Raw genomic sequence first — 19,653 nt, forward strand, 5'->3', positions numbered from 1 at the left:
ATTTTAACATTTATTTCTAGTTAGGTTCATCTGGCAAAACAGAATAACACATTACCGTATATGATTATTTAATTCAAATAATTAGTTGTGTATTTGATTCTGGAATCGGTAATTATAATTACTTACCACAGGCAGCATGGCCACAAGAATCCGTATTCGAAAGAACCTCTGGGCTGTCACACGCACCTGGTCCATTGCACCCTCTAGTCTCGGTATAAGTCTCAGAACCACAAGAAGCGGAGCAACACCCCGGGCAGGACCACGAGGAGTATGCTGCGGATTGGATCAGAAAAGAATAGGAATTTGATTTGGGAATTCGCAGACTATTTAATTTCATATTCGTCCATGCCTCACCCAACAGCCTATTCATCAGTTTATTCATAACTTAACAAAATGTTATACTGTAAAAGTACTTCCCATACCCCAATATCCCGGGGAATATAAGGAAAATGATTGGGCTTGTAATTTCTGGATTAATTACGTTTAAGTAGATTCCCCGACCCCCGGGGACAGCATGGCGTAGCCAGGTTTTCGGAACGGGGAGGGGGAGGGGGTACAAACTGGTGAATATACCGACGAAAACATGATATCACCGCGACCAGTGTTCTTGTGTCAATTATTGACCCCACATTTTTTTCCATTTTCTTAATTATATGTTGAACTATACTTTTATCCTTCTTATGTCTACTATTGCATCCCCGTGCCAACAGCAACACACGTTTGACATTTGTACGACGCATTGTAATCTAACAATGAACGTACGACGTATTATAATCTAACGACAAACATATGAGTTTGCCGACAACTGTGGTGTCTCACTGACCCGGAGACCGTCGTGTGTACCTCTTATGTGTCAACGATTAATGATGCCCCCTGGCTACGCCACTGCCTGCAGACCACTGCTGGCATTCCATTACATGCCACACTATCCCGTTTTTTAGACCACTGCCAAGTAATCCTCGGGTTGCACGAGCCCCGTAGGGTTGTCGCATCAACATTCAGCGCAATTTTTTCGACAAACAAATTATTTAAATGTCGGAAAATTTGGCCAATATCATGTACCCGTGCACCTCCTTGAAAAATGAATAAATTTTGCAAGACGTGACAGAGAGTAGTCACACTATACAAAGAGGATGTAGTAAGCATGGTGAAACAAATAGATTACGTCATGCACTCTTCCTTTGATACCGATTTGATTTGCCGACAGGCTAATCATCAAATTGATACCATTGTTTCGAACGAAAGGGTTCCGCCATTAAATTAGTCACTGACCCGACAGCATATTAACGCTTTTCCTGAGAGGTGGAATGAATAGAAAGTTATGTGTAAGCGCAAAACTTGAGATACGTGTTACCGTTGTTCTCGCGTATCCCACATGTTTGTTTGTGCGGGTCTCAAGCCTATAAAGCAAGCAGACTTAGCTGTCGATATGATATTTCTTTACCACCCACTTCACTTTAGGCCCTTCATTGAAATTAATTGAATGTCCTTGATGATCGATTTCGCATCGGAAAGTATTAAGGGCCATATTATGTCTATAGTACTGTGTATACCCTATGCAATAAACCAGCCGGAGCGGTATAACAGTTGAAATGGCAGCCATGTTGGAGGACAGTTCTGAGATGACAGGGACAGGTTTCTAGATCGATTCCATCACCATTCATATGTGACCTAGTTTGTTGTATTTTCATGCGAATTGGCCAGTGGTACCTCTACAATGATTACACTGATAATTATCAGCGCACTGCAGGGTCTATTGTTCTATTGTGTCCGATTTGAGCGCTGACATTGGAAAAATGTTGCCAATCAATAGTCATGAGAGTGTACATTCCACCTCCTATTTTTGAAATTGGGTGACTTGTGCTTGGTAGATGTGAAGTACATCTAACTGGGTGTTCTAATTACGTAACGCATAAAGGCATTGACATCATCGAATGGCTGCCTATAGTGCTGTTAGTGTTAGGCCTGGTGGGGGCTGTGGTTAGTTTCTATAATAATAATTATTAAGCCTACATTTATTTATCATTCCTTTCTTTTCCTTTATTTTTTCCTTCCCATCTTTTTCCCCCTTCTCTTCTCTATCCCCTCTTAATTTTTGTCCCCTCTCATTCCTATCATTTTCCTTATATTTCTATTTGTTTACTTCAATTTATTTATTTCTCTTCATTTCTTCCTCTTTCTCTCTTCCTCCAGTCCCCCTCTCATTCTCCATATCCCTCCTCCACCTCTTCCTCCCTCATCCCTCCCAAGACCACTCACAGAAGAGCTGCCCCCCCTTGGGTACGCCACTAGCACTGTTTATGCCAATCTCCTTCTTAAAATAAAATTAAATTAAATGTCAATTTGTGAAACAACTTTTATATAGGCCTATACCGGTACTTATTATATGTTACATGTATACGTAGATATTACCATTAGACATTACTATAGACATGTGGACATGGCAGCCTTAATACATTCTGATGTGCAATCGATTAGCAAGCGCATTCAATTGTTTAAATGAAGCACCTAAAGTCAGTGGGTGATAACGAACTGTACATCGACGGCTTATGTGTACCTTTTGTGTTTACGGCTACTCAATCAAACCCTTGTGTTGTATGGGAACAAAATGTACCTCTCGCTTTCACGTAACTTTCGTTTGAGCACTTATTGACAGTAACCTGTCTATTATAGCGTTAATACGCTGTCAGGTTAGTTAGCCCTTTATCCGAACAAAAGGTACCACTCGATAAATAGCGTGTCGGTAAATCAAATCGGCACAAAGGAACAATGCGTTCGGTAATCTATTGCCACTCTATGTTTATTAAAAGCTCTTTGCTGATAATTATAAATCGGTACGTTTACATGTTTAATATGATAACATACATGATATATGCCTATAAACGTTTGTTCACGAATTCCCATTTAATTTTATTTTAAGAAGGAGATTGGCATAAGAATGGCGAAGCAATGGAGGGCAAAGCAGGTCCCCTGATATTTAAGATGTTTATGCCTTTTTTATATTTTGTTGCCTGCCTTTTGGACCGTTTCTGTCAAATGTTTCCCCCTTAAAAGTTGCCTCCCCCTTCGCCCCCTTCCCCGACAAGTCCCTGGCTACGTCACTGCATAGAAAGTGTGGACATACCGTCACTGTGGTATGTTTTTCTTGGCTAATAAAAATTATTGCGTGTGTTTGGCTTACTTACAAACAAACAAAATCAGCTTGTACTTAAGCCTATGAATAACAGGGCTTAAGCAAGTGCCACACCATTGCAACGGGAATCATTGAAACACAATGGAGGAATTACCGCATGATGGTTTCCAACCTTCTGTAATATATTCTATTTTGCCGCTTATAAATACATACCTTCAAATATGTGTTACCCACGAACATTTTGGTTACCCACGAATCCCTACTTAAATTATAGTTAACAATGTATTGATAGTGTTTTTGTTCATAGGAACTGTCAAACACGAGTTAATAGAATATTGCTGCATGAAAATATGGAATGATTTTACTAAAATAATAATATAAAACTGTTTGCTCTGTCTATTTGAATTTGGCAACTTCATTATTCTCCAAATTTTTATACCCAAAATGCCATAATGATCAATTCTAAATATTCCATGTAGTTTGTATTTTGATTAAAATTCATTTTAGTGCCATTGCAGCCCGAATTATTGACATACGGAAAAGTAATTTTTATTTTTATTTAAAAGAATTAATAGGAATTGCTATTTTTCAGACGCTGTTACCCACGAATCCATCCGAGATCCTCATCCAGCGACGAGATACAAAATCTAACTTTATATTTCTATGAAGCATTTATTCTAATCTTTCGAAATAATACAGTAATGTTAAATGACAGCCACTTTGAAAAGAGTTCGAAGAATTGACACAATCTTAACTGTACACCTGGTTCTTTCTTAAAATTTGTAATAACCAAAATATTTCTTTGTAGATATATGTAATAAAATTCTATTTTACGTTCAAAATCTTCACCGATTTCTAGTGTATATGAGTCACACATAAAATATTGAAAGATATTAAAGAAAGTGAAATTTTATGGCGTACAACAGGTGAAAAAGGCTTGAATTCGTGGGTAACATGCATATGCGCATTTAACACTTTATTTGGTCTAGCAAGAAAAGTTATTTTTCAATACGATGGCACTTCCACCTGATGATTCACTAGATATGATCGTCTCATTTGATAAGTCTAGAATTGAAAAGGAAAACATTTTTAAATGGCCCCAGAGAGAATTTTGTCCCTTTGGCTGGAATTGACCATACTCTCTCTCTCTCTCTCTCTCTCTCTCTGTCGTAATGCCTCATTTTTCATAGCCAGATGATGTAGATAGCTCTCAGAGCTGTTTTGGAGCCAGTGTCTAGGATTGGTTTTCTTTCCCTTTGGGACTCCTAAGACAGCTAAACACTTGGTTAGTGATGTATTATAGAAGCCTCTGCTTCCCCTACTACTGGGAAGTAAAACACAGTCCATCCTCCGTTCTCTAAGTAGGTTAGTTGCTCATCAGGATTACCGGTATCGTACATGTGGGTAGTTCTACGTATAGTGTTTCATCAAAGGCTTTAAGATGTTGTCAGATGGTTTCGGTAGATTTATATATTCCTTAACAGCTAGGTTTCTACATGCTTGGTGGGCTTCTTCGTTGATCTTTCGTTTATGGTGGAAGCTCTTACCCGTCGCGACGTAGAAGCACTGTGGGGTTTACCCTGGCTCCTTGTCTCTTGTGTGGGCATGTCGGTTGGCTCGACTTACGTCTGCCTTCGGTGCGAGGGCGTGGCTGCGATGAGCTTGTTCGTTCCACATCTTGATTTCGCTTGATGGAGCTTAACGTTCTTGAAGCCTGCTATTCCACATATTGAACTACTCAGTGGCGTAGATTTTTTTTCTGACATTCGGGGGATGGGGTTGGGAAAAAATTCAGCTCCTTTTAGCGACATACTAAGTTTATGGTAACATCTTGCCATTTCGAAGCTAAACTGTTGAAATATGGTTCAAAAATGGAAAAAAGTCGGGCGAAGCGCGAAAAAATGTGCACTTTTGGGGCTAAAATGGTCAAATATGAGGTTAATTTGGTCAGAAACCCACATAAAGGCGTAAACATTGGTGATGATTGTATGGACCATTCCCCCTGGCAAAATGTTGGGGGGATTTATCAACCCCTCCCCCCCCCTCCACCCCGGGATCTACGCCTATGACACTACTCCTCCGTCTATTCAGTTCCGGAGGGTTGTTGCCGTTGAGTCCGTCCCTTTAGTCCAATCTTCCGCCCCAGCTCTCACATGGACCCAGGGGTATTTCTCGTGGTATAGACCTTTATAAGCAAGTAAACATGTAGATCTATAGGTTGCCAACCTGTTTGAAGAGCAACCCGGCTGTTTCCCCGGCGCCAGCAGTCGTTCTTAGCAGTCAGCTATCTTTCCAGCAGTCCTGTAGTACTATTCTCCACCAGTCAGCCAGTCCTTTCCTGACTGTCAGAGATTGTTTTGGTTTATTAAAGCTAACGATTAAAGGTTTCTTTACATACCAAACTATATTTAATCAACTTTTCAGAAATAGCAGAAAAAGAGGGCGCAATGAGGGGCCTCTTTTTTGTGACACCCTGTAACTCAAAATTTGGAAACATATTGTTTTAATCGTAGGCCGTAATGAACGTTAGAAAACAGTACATGATAAAATTGGACCACGCCCCTTTACTCACCGCACCAATTCGCCGCTCCTCCGTCACAGTTGTTCGTAATAGTTGGTGATCCTAGATGAGCACATTCACCTGTCACCGGACAACCTTGGTTCCTCGATTCTGTTCTTCCGGGCCCTCCACAACTGCAAGCTGGACTCCAGGAAGAACCAGTTGCCCACCCAGACCATGCTACATGTAGAGATTAAAGCAATTGTCGTTGTTGTAGCATATGGCGTATGAAGGATAATGATGTTTTGAGAAACTTTCATTTTTACAAGCTTTTTGCTTGATTATTTTGGAACACGTAATAAAAACACATTTTACCATAATACCATTAATGCTCTGCTGGCGAAGTGATGTAATAATCGGATTAACAACCATAGCAATAGGTGTACACAATTTTTGACTATACCGCGCTGCACTGGTACAACTGCTTGAAATTGAGGTGACTAAAAATTACACATATGAGGTTTTAGTACTTTTCCTGCCCAGCGACAATATTCAAAATTGGTTTCACCTATTGCTATGGTAGTTCGTTCGATTTATTACGTCACTTATATACCAGCGTGTAGGCTTCAACATAAAAAGTCCAAATATGGTTGACCATGAAAATTTACAATTATGATATTTTTGAATTTTGATTTAAAAACAACAACTTATCGTCTGCAGTCTACACATGTGTGGAAAGGGAAAAAACTATACATTTATGTAAAGCAAAATCATGTGACAACCCGTTACAATAAGTCAACATTCACAATCGAATCACAATCAAAACACGTCTAATCAGGACATTTATGTGCAGACCAGCTCGCATATGATCACTCATAGCCTTCGTTTTCTCATATTTTTTGACAAGGTTATATATAAATTTAGATCTTTTCACCCTTATTCTAAAATTTGATGAAATTTAAAAAAAAATTACATTTATATCTATAGTTAGCTTGAGCAAAAGATTTAGGATTGACAGTTGTTACGAGTCGTACTTGACTCACGGCCAAAATCACCTTTTACCCGAACTCACACGAATGCACAACACAAATACACTGGTTGATTAATCTAACAAAATCTAAGTCTTTAATTGAAAGTAATGTAGGATTGGTACAATATATGACAACAAAATGAACATATAAAATAATCACACAATCACAATAATGTTTTAAGTTATTGGTACTTAGCCAGCATTCTTCTCCTTGATGATAACAGAGTTCTTGCAATGTTCTGCGAAAATCAGCGAAGTCCGTTGTACACTTGCATTTATAAATCCTTGCATATAAAATCCACATACGAAAATGGTGCTGCTTTCTCCCAAATACTAAACTCCTTGCGTCGTTCTCCAAACACCTTTATAACTCCTTGCGCAGTTCTCCAAAATACTAAACTCCTTGCGCAGTTCTCCAAATCTCTTTAATCCTTGCGCCGTTCTCCAATACTAAACTTGGTGCTATTTCCACCTTTCACACAATATCTTCAGGGAGCAGGACTGCGATGCAGTTGTCCCCACTTATTTTGACAGTTGTGTTGCTCCTTTAACCAGACTTCAGCAAATCGGCAGAAGAATATATATTCCTTTCTTTGAAGAAGTACGTTCTTTGACGTATTCTAGATCTTCTCCGACAACACCGGCAGGTAGTAGTGCATTGACTACTTAAATTAATTCTGGTTAGCAATTTCCTTTCTTTGAAGGAATTGGACTGTAAGCATATTAGCTAGCTAGCCCAGATCAACACTATAAACTGTGACAATAATTGTGTTTACATTTTCTTATATATCAAGCAATGGGAAATCCCAAGTATTAATAGCCAGCCAAATGTGATCTTGGGAATTCCCAAGCCTTAATTATAACATTAACCTTTCTCATTACATCACTTCCTTAGGGGAATTCCATTACATCATTTTCACTTTACAACCTCAGGGGGTTTGCAAATATTCCAAATTAGATATGATTCAACTTGTTTTGCTCAATTTGAGAGGGAATTCCCCAAAATGTCATCACTCATGTAACTTTGTAAACAAAGATAAATCATCAAATTAAATTACTGAGGGCACATCACACAGTAGACTTCGGTTATATATATAAATGCGCTTTTATAAATGCGCACGTGACCAGATGGCCAGCGCCATATTTGCATTACATCACTGTCAATCACTGAAATGACGACCATTGAGGGAGTGGCTACAGTTGTGACCTTGCGTCGTGGCTAGCACTGGCAAGGAACATTGGCTGGAGGTTCGATGCTATAAATTTGATAAAAAGGATAAATCAAGGATATCGAAGGATCATGATTATTGCACAGCACCCCCCCCCCATGTACAACCATAACTTATTTATTTATTTATTTATTTATTTATTTATTTATTTATTTATTTATTTATTTATTTATTTATTTATTTATTTATTTATTTATTTATTTATTTATTTATTTATTTATTTATTATGTACTTAGGCGACGAAAAAAGAAAACCCTGTTCTACGGGCCCGACCGACCCAGATTTTGAACAAATTGAGCAATAATTTTTTTCGGTACAAATAAATGTTTTTTTATTTTCTCAAATTGCAAATTATTTACAAATTTTGGTTATTTTTTGGGTTATTTCAACAACAAAAAACCGACCGACCGACCCTACTTGAAAGGTCCGTCCGCCCGTAGAACAGAGTTTCTTTTTTTCTTAGCCTTATTTATAATTTTATAAATATTATTTGTTCCCCCCTTTCGCCTAGGCAAAACCCACCCTCCCCCCTTTTACACTCATATAAATTAATTGTTTTTTTGCTAAGTTTCCCCTTCCGTGTAAAGTAAAACTTTATAAGCCGTTTGAACCAAACTGAACAAAATTGACGTATACAATTACAATATATAATACACATGCAGTCATGTCTACAGTAGAATTCATCTCGACCTTTGCAGGACTTAAACCCCATTAAAAGCTATTAAACCAAGATAACACTCATTGAAACAGCTCAACTGATTAAATCGGATCTTCTCTGGTTGTGCAAAAGTGTCTGTTTTACATGTGCGATATCGCAATAAAGCTGGTATTATAGCTTCAGTTGGGTAACCGATTATAAAGGAAACGAAAGGAAACAATGGTATGTGTACATTTGTTCACGAAATGAGACAATGGCGTGCTTTTTGTAAACCAGCATTCTTGAAAATGAGCAACATAATGATTGTTGACTTAACACGGTTTGGAAATAATTTCTTCATATTTTTGGTGTTATCTGTCGTTTACATATCCTTCCTAAAACACAAAAGTGCGACCCTCTCCAAACACCTAAATTAGCTAAAAATTTAGGACATGTTGTCTAGAATTTTAGAAGAGTACTTTTAATATTGGCTGGTTATTTTCACACAGCGACGTTAACTAGGCAATGTACTATTACCTATAACATTAACTAAAACACCAAAGTACGACCCTCTCCAAACATCTAAATTAGCTAAAATTTAGGACATGTTACAAAACTATATTTTCTAGAACTTTAGAAGAGTACTTTTAATATTGGCCGGTTATTTTTCACACAGCGACGTTAACTAGGCATATCCCCATACTTTTAACGTAGGCTATTTGTAGAGGTCACGCGTCAATGGGAAAGAGCACTGTGTATTGTGTATAGGAAAACGGACAGTAACTGCAGTATGCATGACAATAATGTGTATGACGACCATACTAGAATAATAAACCATGCATAACATACGTGATTGTACGTCAAATTGTCATATAACGTATGAGCGTGATGTATAGTATACGAGTCTTCCTCAACATCTTCCAGCCGGGATGATTAGATCATGTACAGTCATCTACGTATTTATACTCTAAATTGTACGTCAAAGGGTGTACAGATTACCGATTTAGCATGGGGGACACAAAAAGGTGCTTAAAACACATTTTGAATTAGTTTTTTGGTCCATTTTGATACTTAATTGAATGTGAGCGAGCGAATGAGTAAGTTGGGGTTGAGGAGGTCGGGCGGGGACATCTAGCCTATTAAGTTCGAGAGGGTCATTATTCCGAAAAGGGCTAAAGTTATATAGTTTCGTCAATTTACGTTAAAATTAGAGTTAAAAATAGGGTCAGGGTTATGTTCAGTGGCGGCACTACGGGGGAGTGGTAATACTTATCTTGACTCCCAAATAAATAAATCCATGACCCATTCCTCCCGAAGAAAATGACAGCCCCCTAAGTTCCCTATCATCACGTGCAAAAATTATCAAATAACATCATCGCCAGCTACTCAGTTCTGACCTTAATGCCAGTAAGAATAACATTTCGTCATCAATATGGCCAATTGCCACGCCAATTTAGCACGGAAATACTGAAAAACAAGTTTTTAAATCAGCTATATCTAGCTTTTCCGTCATTAATTTTTTTTTGTCCGTAATGGAAAATCCAAATAAAGAGTGTATGTTTCGCTCAAATTATTTTGCACTTTGCAATCAATGCCACTATTTTGCAAAAACAATTTTCCTTGTAACCTGTCATTTTCGCTTATACTTTTGCGTGTGGAATTTGTGTACATCCGGGTACCTTACATCGTTGAACACGGTATGGCGACTTGTAGATGTCACGTGCACATTTATAAAAGCGCATTTAGGGGCGCACCATTAGATTTCAGGGGGGCATGGGAGTTTTTGAATAAAAAAACTTTGCCCACTTGTGAGACGAAAAAAAACTTTGCCCACTAGTGAGAAAAAAAAATTTCCCCCAACCAACTTTGTATAAAAATATACATTAAAATTGAAAAAAAAAATACTTTGCCGCGGAAGGCGGCGAAAAAAAAAAAAAATTGGTGCTCTCGGAGGCGAAAAAAAACAAATTCCGCCGCCTTCGCCGGCGAAAAAAAACCAATTCTGCTTGACCCAAACTCCCATACCCCCCCTGAGAATCTAATGGTGCGTCCCTTATATACCCGAAGTCCACTGATTGAGCTACGGTTCATCTGGCAAAACAGAATAACATAATTAGTATATGAATATTTAATTCAAATAATTAGTTGTGTATTATTCTTGAACCAAGAATATAATTACTTACCACAGGCAGCATGGCCACAAGAATTCGTATTCGAAACAACCTGTGGGTTGCCGCACGCACCTGGTCCATTGCAACCTCTAGTCTCGGTATATAAAGTCTGAGAACCACAAGAATTGGAACAACACCCCACGCAGGACCACGAGGAGTATACTGCGGGTTGGATCAGAAAAGAATAGGGATTTGATTTGGGAATTCGCGGGCACTATTCAAGTACTAACCCTACCCGTCCCCAATATTTCGGGGAGCATGTAGGAAATGATTAATTACTTTTAGATCGATTCCTGAGAACGTAAAGGGGAACAAACTGATGAATATACCGACAAATACACGATATCACCGCGACGAGCATTCTTGTGTCAAGTAGGCATGGTAGGCCCGTCGCGATTTTTTGCCGAATAAAGTTGTGAATTGTTGACCATATTTTTTTCTCCAAATATTCCATTTTTTACACAGCCGAGTCACGGCTGTGTTTTTATTTTGCCGACAAGGCAATATGTTTCGGAATTGGAACCTAAAACGCCGCACTATTGCGCGGCATGTAGGCCGATTGTCCTATATGCGTGACAAATTTATATTCTGACAAGTACTCTAATTTCCGCCCAATATTGAGAGCGTGCGAGTTTTCACTCGTTACCAATTATTGCTGTAGAAAGTGCCCACTCTTCCCTACGCCATACATAAATTCGCCTAGCCCCATATCCCTAAAATGAAATTTCAAAAAGGTAATCAGGCTTCCTTAGCATGTGCAATAAATTAGCATTAAAATTAATCTTATTCTATAGGGATTCTAGAAACACTTGGCAAGTGGCACCACTGTCGTGGAAAGAACCTAGTTTTAGTTCATGAATTATGCATTAGAATATTCTCCCGGGCATATTATCGGGGCACAATCGCACTAAAACCGTAGCTTTTGTGCGATTTTGGCCCGATAATATGCCCGGGAGATTACGTCAGTGCTGTGTTTACAGACATGCAGATGTCAATCAAACCAACACATTCATTCATGATCGCCGTGGCGTGGGCAAGCACGAATGGCTGGCAGTAAGAGTTAGAGACACGAAGACACTCAATTTCATAAAGAATACTGTAAGTTCACTCCTTTTCTTGTAACCTGTTGGTTAGGACATAAAATGAATGTACATTGTTGCATGAAATCGAGAGTGGAGTGTGTACTGTGTGAGTGCGGTGAGTCTGAGATCTGAGAGCAAGTTTCAGTTGTACATACGAATGACCGTCAAAATCAATGTCGGGGGATAATTACCAATGAGAGAAGTGATGAAAGCAACTATATGAGGCCAAGGAATTGTGTTACTTACCGTTGCTTTCCAGCTCCAGGGCAATATGTGGCATAAATTTAGCAAACTTTCCTTCGATGCGGTCGATCATCGATAAGTACAACAAGCTATACCTAGAATATTTTCTCAATTTGAATTTTATCCTTTCTACCCAAAAATAAAAATCATCGTATAGATCCCTGTACTATTCATCGAAGGCGCAATTTAAATCATGCAATGCCAGTCACGTCTCGACTCTCGCTGAAAGCGTTGAAAGCAGTGCTCATTACTTATTCATTACGTGTTCGCAAAAGGGGGCGTATCCGACGCCTCTGATAGGCTGATAGTAATTTATTACCGATAGTGATGTTGGCAGCTTTTGATGATGAAATTTAAAAAAATTAAAAAAAAGAAATAAAACAAACCATGGAATGATAATTACAAAGAATAAAATAATGAACGTAAAATAAAAAATGTAACAATAAATAAATAATACATAAATAAATGTAAACTAGATAAATAAAATAATTTAAAATAGATAGATAGATACAGGGCGATTTTTATTTTTAAAAATGAAAAAAGAACATGCCAAGATGGCTTAAGGTGGCCCTATTGATGCACAAATTTAGACTTTCTTTCAATTTAAATATATGTTAAAGCTCTTGCCATGTAGATTACAAAACTGAAAATTTGTTTCAATCGGACATTCAGTTCTTGAGATATGGACTGCATTTGAAGTATCTCTTTAACTAATACACAAGGTGCCCCCTGGTATCTTGGAGGCATTGTCTTTTTAAAGACATTTCTTGTTTCTTACAGGATCTTCTTCTAACACAGCCGTATCCCCCCTTACACAGACGTGACACGCGGCTGTCCTTTTTCTTACAGGATCTTCTTCTTTCTTTCTTCTTTCATCTGTCGACCATTTCATTTGCTCTAGCACTGACATCATTACACCAATTTTGACCTAACTTGGTCACAGCTATCACTGACCATGCCCCTACATGTCAAATGAAACTCGTGGGGTCAAATGTCACATAGGGGTCACAGAGGTCAAAACCGTGATTTTTACTCAAAATGCTACTTCTCCCACAAATTATGTAGGACAGTAACGCCAATTGCACACATGCATTGTTATTACCCAGTGTCGGTAACTCACATACAGATTTGAGGTCAAAGGTCATTAAGGAGTTACTTCCGGTGTAAAACCATATATCTTCAAAAAAGATAAACATAGCACAGTGACCTGAGACAGTGACGGTATATTCACACATGAATTGATGTTACCCAGTGTACACGTGGTATTTTTTTTATTTTGGGTCATTAAGGGGTCACTTCCGGTCAAGACGAAAAACCTTTTTAAATATCTCTTCTGCCACAAAAAACATAGCAGAATGATGCACACATGCATTGACTTTAGCCAATGTCTTTGGAGGGTTTATAAATTTTGGTGTCAAAGGTCATTAAGGGGGCAGTGTTTGTAGTCTTAGACCACAGTTTTGTCTAGGTTAAATGTTATTTAGGGGTGGTGCAATAATTATGTGTACCCCCGGGGTGGCGAATTCTCAAAATAATAATAATAATAATAATGGAGGGTTCTTAGTAGGCGCACAATCTTCAAAAGAACTCAAGGCGCATAAACAATAAAGACAAACAAGTTACATATGTGAATCCGGAAAAGCACGAAGAAAAGATGTGTTTTAAGCTGCTTTTTGAATTGAGTAAGCGAATGTATGTTACGGAGGCTGTTCGGAAGCGAATTCCAAACAGCCGGAGCAGCGAACTGAAAGGAGCGCTCACCAGCCGATTTAAGATTAACACGGGAGATTTCAATAATCTTTCAGTAGAAGATCGAAGTGATCGAGCTGGTTTGTACGTGCAGAGCGTAGCAGACAGATAAGTTGGTAACGTATCTTCAAAGTGCCGAAAAGCAAGAACAGCTAACTTATACTGAATCCGAAATTCTAAAGGCAGCCAGTGAAGCTCATATATGACGGGGGTGATATGATCATACTTCCTTTTCTTCGTGATTAAAATGGCAGCGCAATTTTGTATTCTTTGAAGTCTGTTAAGTTGGTCGGTGGTGATACCAGTCAAGGACGAGTTACAGAAGTCAAGACGAGATGTTATAATTGAATTGACAAGACATGATGTAGCTCTATCAGACAGATAAGGCCGAATACACCCAATACGTCTTAAAGACAAAAATTATGAACGGCAAACTTCACTTTGGTCCAATCTCACCCCAAGGTACTTAACAGACTCCTGTATTATGATATCAGAATTCAAAATGGTCTGCCAAAAATCGCTTGCCCCCCCCCTCTGGCCGTGCCAAAAATATTTGCCCCCCCCTTGTTGACGTGCCAAAAACCTCCCCCTTTTGATGTGCCAAAAATCTTTGCCCCCCCTTACATATGCAAGATTTTTGGGAACCTGAATTTAAAACCTGAAATTGTCTTATCATATAATGCGAGCGCAGGGAGCAGGAAATTTTGCATATTTGAACGTGTTCCTAACGTTTTCCTACACCTTTTAGGGCGTAATATAGAAACGGTGCCCAAAATATCTGTGCCAAAAATCGTCTGCCCCCCCCTTTCGACCTGCCAAAAAATGCTTGCCCCCCCCCTTTCGACCTGCCAAAAATGCTTCCCCCCCTTTTGGCCTGCCAAAAATCTTCAATTCACCATTCGGGGGTACACATAATTATTGCACCACCCATTATAACTATACTTTTACCCGAATTACTATTGCATCCCCATGCCAACAGCAACACACGTTTGACATTTGTACTACGTACTGTAATCTAACGACGGACATATGTGAGTTTGACGACAACTGGGGGTGTCTCACTGACCGTCTTGTATACCGACGACCTCTTATGTACCAACGATTAATGATGCCCCCCCGGGCAGCGGAAAATAATTTCCTTTCTGGGAACGTGAACTGCTGATTGGAATATTTTCTGCGAGCACGGAGCCGAAGCGCGAGTAAGAACAGGTGGGGTTCAGGGCCGAAGCCCCAGCGGGGTTCAGGCAGGGGCCAGCCGTTGTACGAATTACAAGCAGGTTGCAAAAAACATGACCTTATTTTTCAGATTTTTGGGTGGGTAAATATTTGTTTTCGGCATGTTGCCAAGCTCACCAAGTCAACAATTTATGAAAACAGATAATTTGTGTAAAAGAATAATGATCTAAGACCGTTACTTATTATTTTGTTCTTTCCCTTGACTCTCGTCCCCTGTCAAACTTCGCGAGTCTCTTCAACAGACTGATATTTGTTTCTTTTTGGGGCTAATCAGACACTAATTTTATTGACACTTCAAACCTTAGATAAGATTATTCTTTACTGTTGTGAATACGATCAATGTAAGATATATTTTCATAAATTCTTATTAAAAATTACGGCACAAACTACTGTAAAAGTGGACATACAGGCCACAAAATAGCTTTTCGTACATATAAAATAGGGGTCACGTATAGCCATAAGTCGAATTACCTCTAACTTTGAAATATATTTGATATCATCTTGATCAGAACATAATTCTACATAACATTATCTGAAAATGACTTAACATTTTAGGTCTACATAATTTGCAAATGTTCTTAGTGTGTACAGATCCAAAAGTATTTCGGTATAAAGATCTTAAACATACCTCAATGGCGTTTCGTACTACGCCGTAGTACTTTCTCAAATTGACTGATCAACTCTGACACTCCTCGTCTATTTCCTGTTGGAACTTTACGTTGGTGGCGTTTTGGAGTGGATTGATTGGTCATAAATGTGGGGTAGGAAGTGGTTGCCCTCGTCTCGGTTGAGAGGGTTGGCCCCCTTTTGCCGGATCAAGATGGCTTCCTTATGTGTCTTCGTATTCTAAACCCAAGGCCAAGTTCCAGGAAACAGACGAGGAGTGTCAGAGTTGATCAGTAAATTTGAGAAAGTACTACGGTGTAGTACGAAACGTCATTGAGGTAGGCCTATGTTTAAAATCTTTATACCAAAATACTTTTGGATTTGTACACAAGAACATTGGCAAATTATGAATTATGGAATTTCTTACGGAATTTAGGTCTACTTTTGATAAAATTAGCGATATATGAAACGGCCAGATTTCCCCGTGTGTGGCATCCGACTGCTAACAATGTTTTGACCTCGTCTGTTCATGCGCACATAATCGTAAATATTACTCAAATTGTCGTGTTTTCATTTCAAATTTGTAGAGATCACATTCACAAGTGTCAGCAAACATGATTTTTAATACTTAAATTGTTAATATTGTACCGCTTTTGCACAATTTTTATACAAAGTTGGGACTATATAGTGGATTTAGTGGTATGAACCTTTGAAAATAAGATGGCAGTTAGACTCTACCGCATTTACTTTCTGGGATCCCAGCAGTGTATACGATCGTCTGGGCTGTCTGGAGCTCCTGTTGACGCAGCAGCGTTAGAGACTACAGTCATACAAAATTTAAAATCAACAAATTAAAAGGCATCTGTTTATTTTCATATTTTGTTTACAAATATTCCTCGCGTTCAATTTTATTGATCAGTTATCTTCAAAATTCGCGGAAATATATTTTACAAGAGGTGGTTTCAACAGAATATTTTTAATATCTGCAGGAAAATTGTATTAAAAGATTAGGACATTTCAAAATATTTTTGCCGTCTTGTTTTTTTTTTTTTTCCTGCGACTATGAATTTTTTTCTGGGAACGCCGGTACCACGATACCAGGGATTTCGTAGGCCTGCGGCCCCCACCCCCTTCGCATGAACCCAGGGGTATTTCTATTTGTATAGACTTTTATAAGCAAGTAAATCTGTAGATCTATAGGTTGCCAACCTGTTCGGAGAACAACCCGGTTGTTTCCCCGGCGCCAGCAGTCTTTCCCAGCAGTCAGCTGTCACTCCAGCAGTCTTGTGGTACTATTCCCCACCAGTCAGCCAGTCCTTTCCTGACTGTCAGATATATCCATTTCAGGTTAGTTTAGTTTAAGCTTGATCGCTATTGTTTCTTTGTAGCCTCTGGAGCAACTTATATCTCGAAATTTGGAAACAACTAGCGCAACATATAGCTCAAAATTTGGAAACATATTGTTTTATTCGTAGGCCTCAATGAACGTTAGAAAACAGAACATGATAAAATAGGACCCCGCCCCTTTACTCACCGCTCCAATTCGCCGCTCCTCCGTCACAGTTGTTCGTAATAGTTGGTGATCCTAGATGAGCACATTCACCTGTCACCGGACAACCTTGGTTCCTCGATTCTGTTCTTCCGGGCCCTCCACAACTACAAGCAGCTGGACTCCAGGAAGAACCAGTTGCCCACCCAGACCATGCTACATGGAGAAATTGAAGCAATTTGTCATTGTTTTAGCATACTAGCGTATGAAGGATAATGATGTTTTGAGAAAATTTCATTTTTTACAAGCTTTTTGCTTGATTATTTTGGAACACGGAATAAAAATATATTTTACCATAATGCCATTAATGCTCTGCGTGCTAGCCATATGCTGGCGAAGTGATGTAATAATCGGATTAACAACCATGGCAATATGTGAAAACAATTGTTGAATATACCGCGCTGCACTGGTACATTTACGCGGTACCTCTGCATTGAACGATATCATGTTGATCACTCGCACCTGTAAGATTAGTATCTTTGAAAAGACCTGTATTGTATTCAATCTATGATTGCAGACATACACAGGTGATGGTTGCAACCTGCTTGTAGTGTAGCGAGATATTGGTTTCACCTATTGCTATGGTAGTTAATTCGATCTATTACGTCACTTATATACCAGCGTATAGGCTTCAACATAAAAAGTCCAAATTTTGAGTTATTTTCTCAAAATATCAAGCGCTTGTTTGTACTCATTTTAATGCATTTTTTTATGCTAATTCCAAATATGGTTGACCATGAAAATTTACAATTATGATATTTTTGAATTTTGATTTAAAAACAACAACTTATCGTCTGCAGTCTACACATGTTAAAAACTATACATTTATGTAAAGCAAAATCATGGACAACCCGTTACAATAAGTCAACATTCACAATCGAATCACAATCAAAACACGTCTAATCAGGACATTTACCTGCACGTAAGCTCGAATATGATCACTCATAGCCCACTTTTTCTCTTTTGTCTTTATTTTATGAAAAAGTTATATATAAATTTAGACTATTTCACCCTTATTCTAAAATGTGATGGAATAAAAAAATTTAACATTTATTTCTATAGTTAGGTTGAGCAAAAGATTTAGGATTGAGCTACGGTTCATCTGGGATAAAATTCCTTTAAAAGGGAAGGCCAGCCTCAATGCAGAAGAGGTCTTGTAAATAGTTTGGGTCACCGTGAAAGGCATTTTTTAGGATCACGCTTGCATCCATGTTACATGACAGTTCACCAAACCATCAATGCTGAGAACATGCACACTGAAACAGCAAAAGCATTAACTCCTATAACTCCTGTCAACTCTTAATTCATTACTCCAAATTGTTCTGTATGTTTGTCTTTACTGCTTTTTTACCCATGCTTATTATTAAAATCAAGAAATACACTGCAGTTGTTAGTTAATTCGCTATGTAAACTCAACTTACATGCACATTTTATTTTAAAATGATTTTATATTATTTCGCAATGTATAGTTTACTATAAAGTAGATAGTGGCAAGCACATGATAAAAGGACTGATCATTCACTACAATCTTCACTTTTAAACTGTATTTTTTGAATGTGTTGATTGTTAGTCCGAAACTCCTGCAAAGCTATGGACATGGCATCTTACATACTCCATTCTGTAACAGTCTGCATTGTGTGTTTTCTCAGTCTTCAATCATTTTGTTGAATGTAATTTTATGAATCAAATAAAAAAGATAGAAAGTGGCCTCACTTTAGTTATGTGTCATTTTACAGTATTTATAATTTATAAAGTAAGACAATAATTTATTTATTTTCTATAAGTGCATGCCAAAATATGGGATTTATTGTTCAATATTATAGCTAACCCTAAAAACTTTATTTTCCATCGGATTTTTCCCGTTGAAAAGACAAAACTAATGTTAAAGATAGCAATAATATCATCAATAACATTTGAGTCAATTTTATCCATAAAACGATACAGGATAGGATAGACAATTACTTTGACTTCAATGTGGTCCATATAATGAAGATTTTGATTCTACAACATTATTAGATCTGTTATCAACATCAATTATGCACTCACAGGCAACCAAACATCATGCTATGCTCAGTAGTCCACTGATATGACCTTGTTCAGTGATCATTCCCCGCTAATTACTAATTGTTGACCATGTCATATTTTTGATATGCTGATTGCTGAACAAGTTTATGTTTATATGTATAGGCCTAACCTATGATAACTTTAAGTCATAATTAATTCAAACATAACTTTGGCAATACTCAATCGTTTTCGTTCGTTGAAACGGCAAAACATACCTTCTTTTCCTTGCAAATCGAATTAGCAGACATCAAAAACATTTCCACCACAAGAAGTAAAAACAAAATTCATACCAATAGAAGAAGGCTATAATCTTAGCTAATCTTTAGTGTACACAAATCCCATCTCAGAATTAGGTACCAGACCTATGGGCTGGCGAAAACAGAATAACATAGTTGTGTATTATTCTGGAACCGAGAATATAATT

At 38.1% G+C, this 19,653-nt stretch overlaps 1 protein-coding gene and 1 long non-coding RNA gene across 2 annotated transcripts in view; one reads left to right on the plus strand and one right to left on the minus strand.

Annotated features, from left to right (window-relative positions):
* LOC140145953 (receptor-type tyrosine-protein phosphatase F-like) overlaps positions 1 to 19,653 on the plus strand; it is a 166,776-nt gene that overhangs the window by 75,272 nt on the left and 71,851 nt on the right. The window lies entirely within an intron of this gene.
* LOC140135527 (uncharacterized) lies at positions 133 to 17,316 on the minus strand. The gene is made up of 4 exons (XR_011856533.1): positions 17,151 to 17,316; positions 10,713 to 10,862; positions 5,706 to 5,873; positions 133 to 273 (listed from the first exon to the last, which is right to left on the minus strand). It is a non-coding gene; the product is annotated as an uncharacterized lncRNA (long non-coding RNA).

Source organism: Amphiura filiformis, chromosome 2, assembly GCF_039555335.1.
Source record: "Amphiura filiformis chromosome 2, Afil_fr2py, whole genome shotgun sequence".
Lineage (NCBI taxonomy): Eukaryota > Metazoa > Echinodermata > Ophiuroidea > Amphilepidida > Amphiuridae > Amphiura > Amphiura filiformis.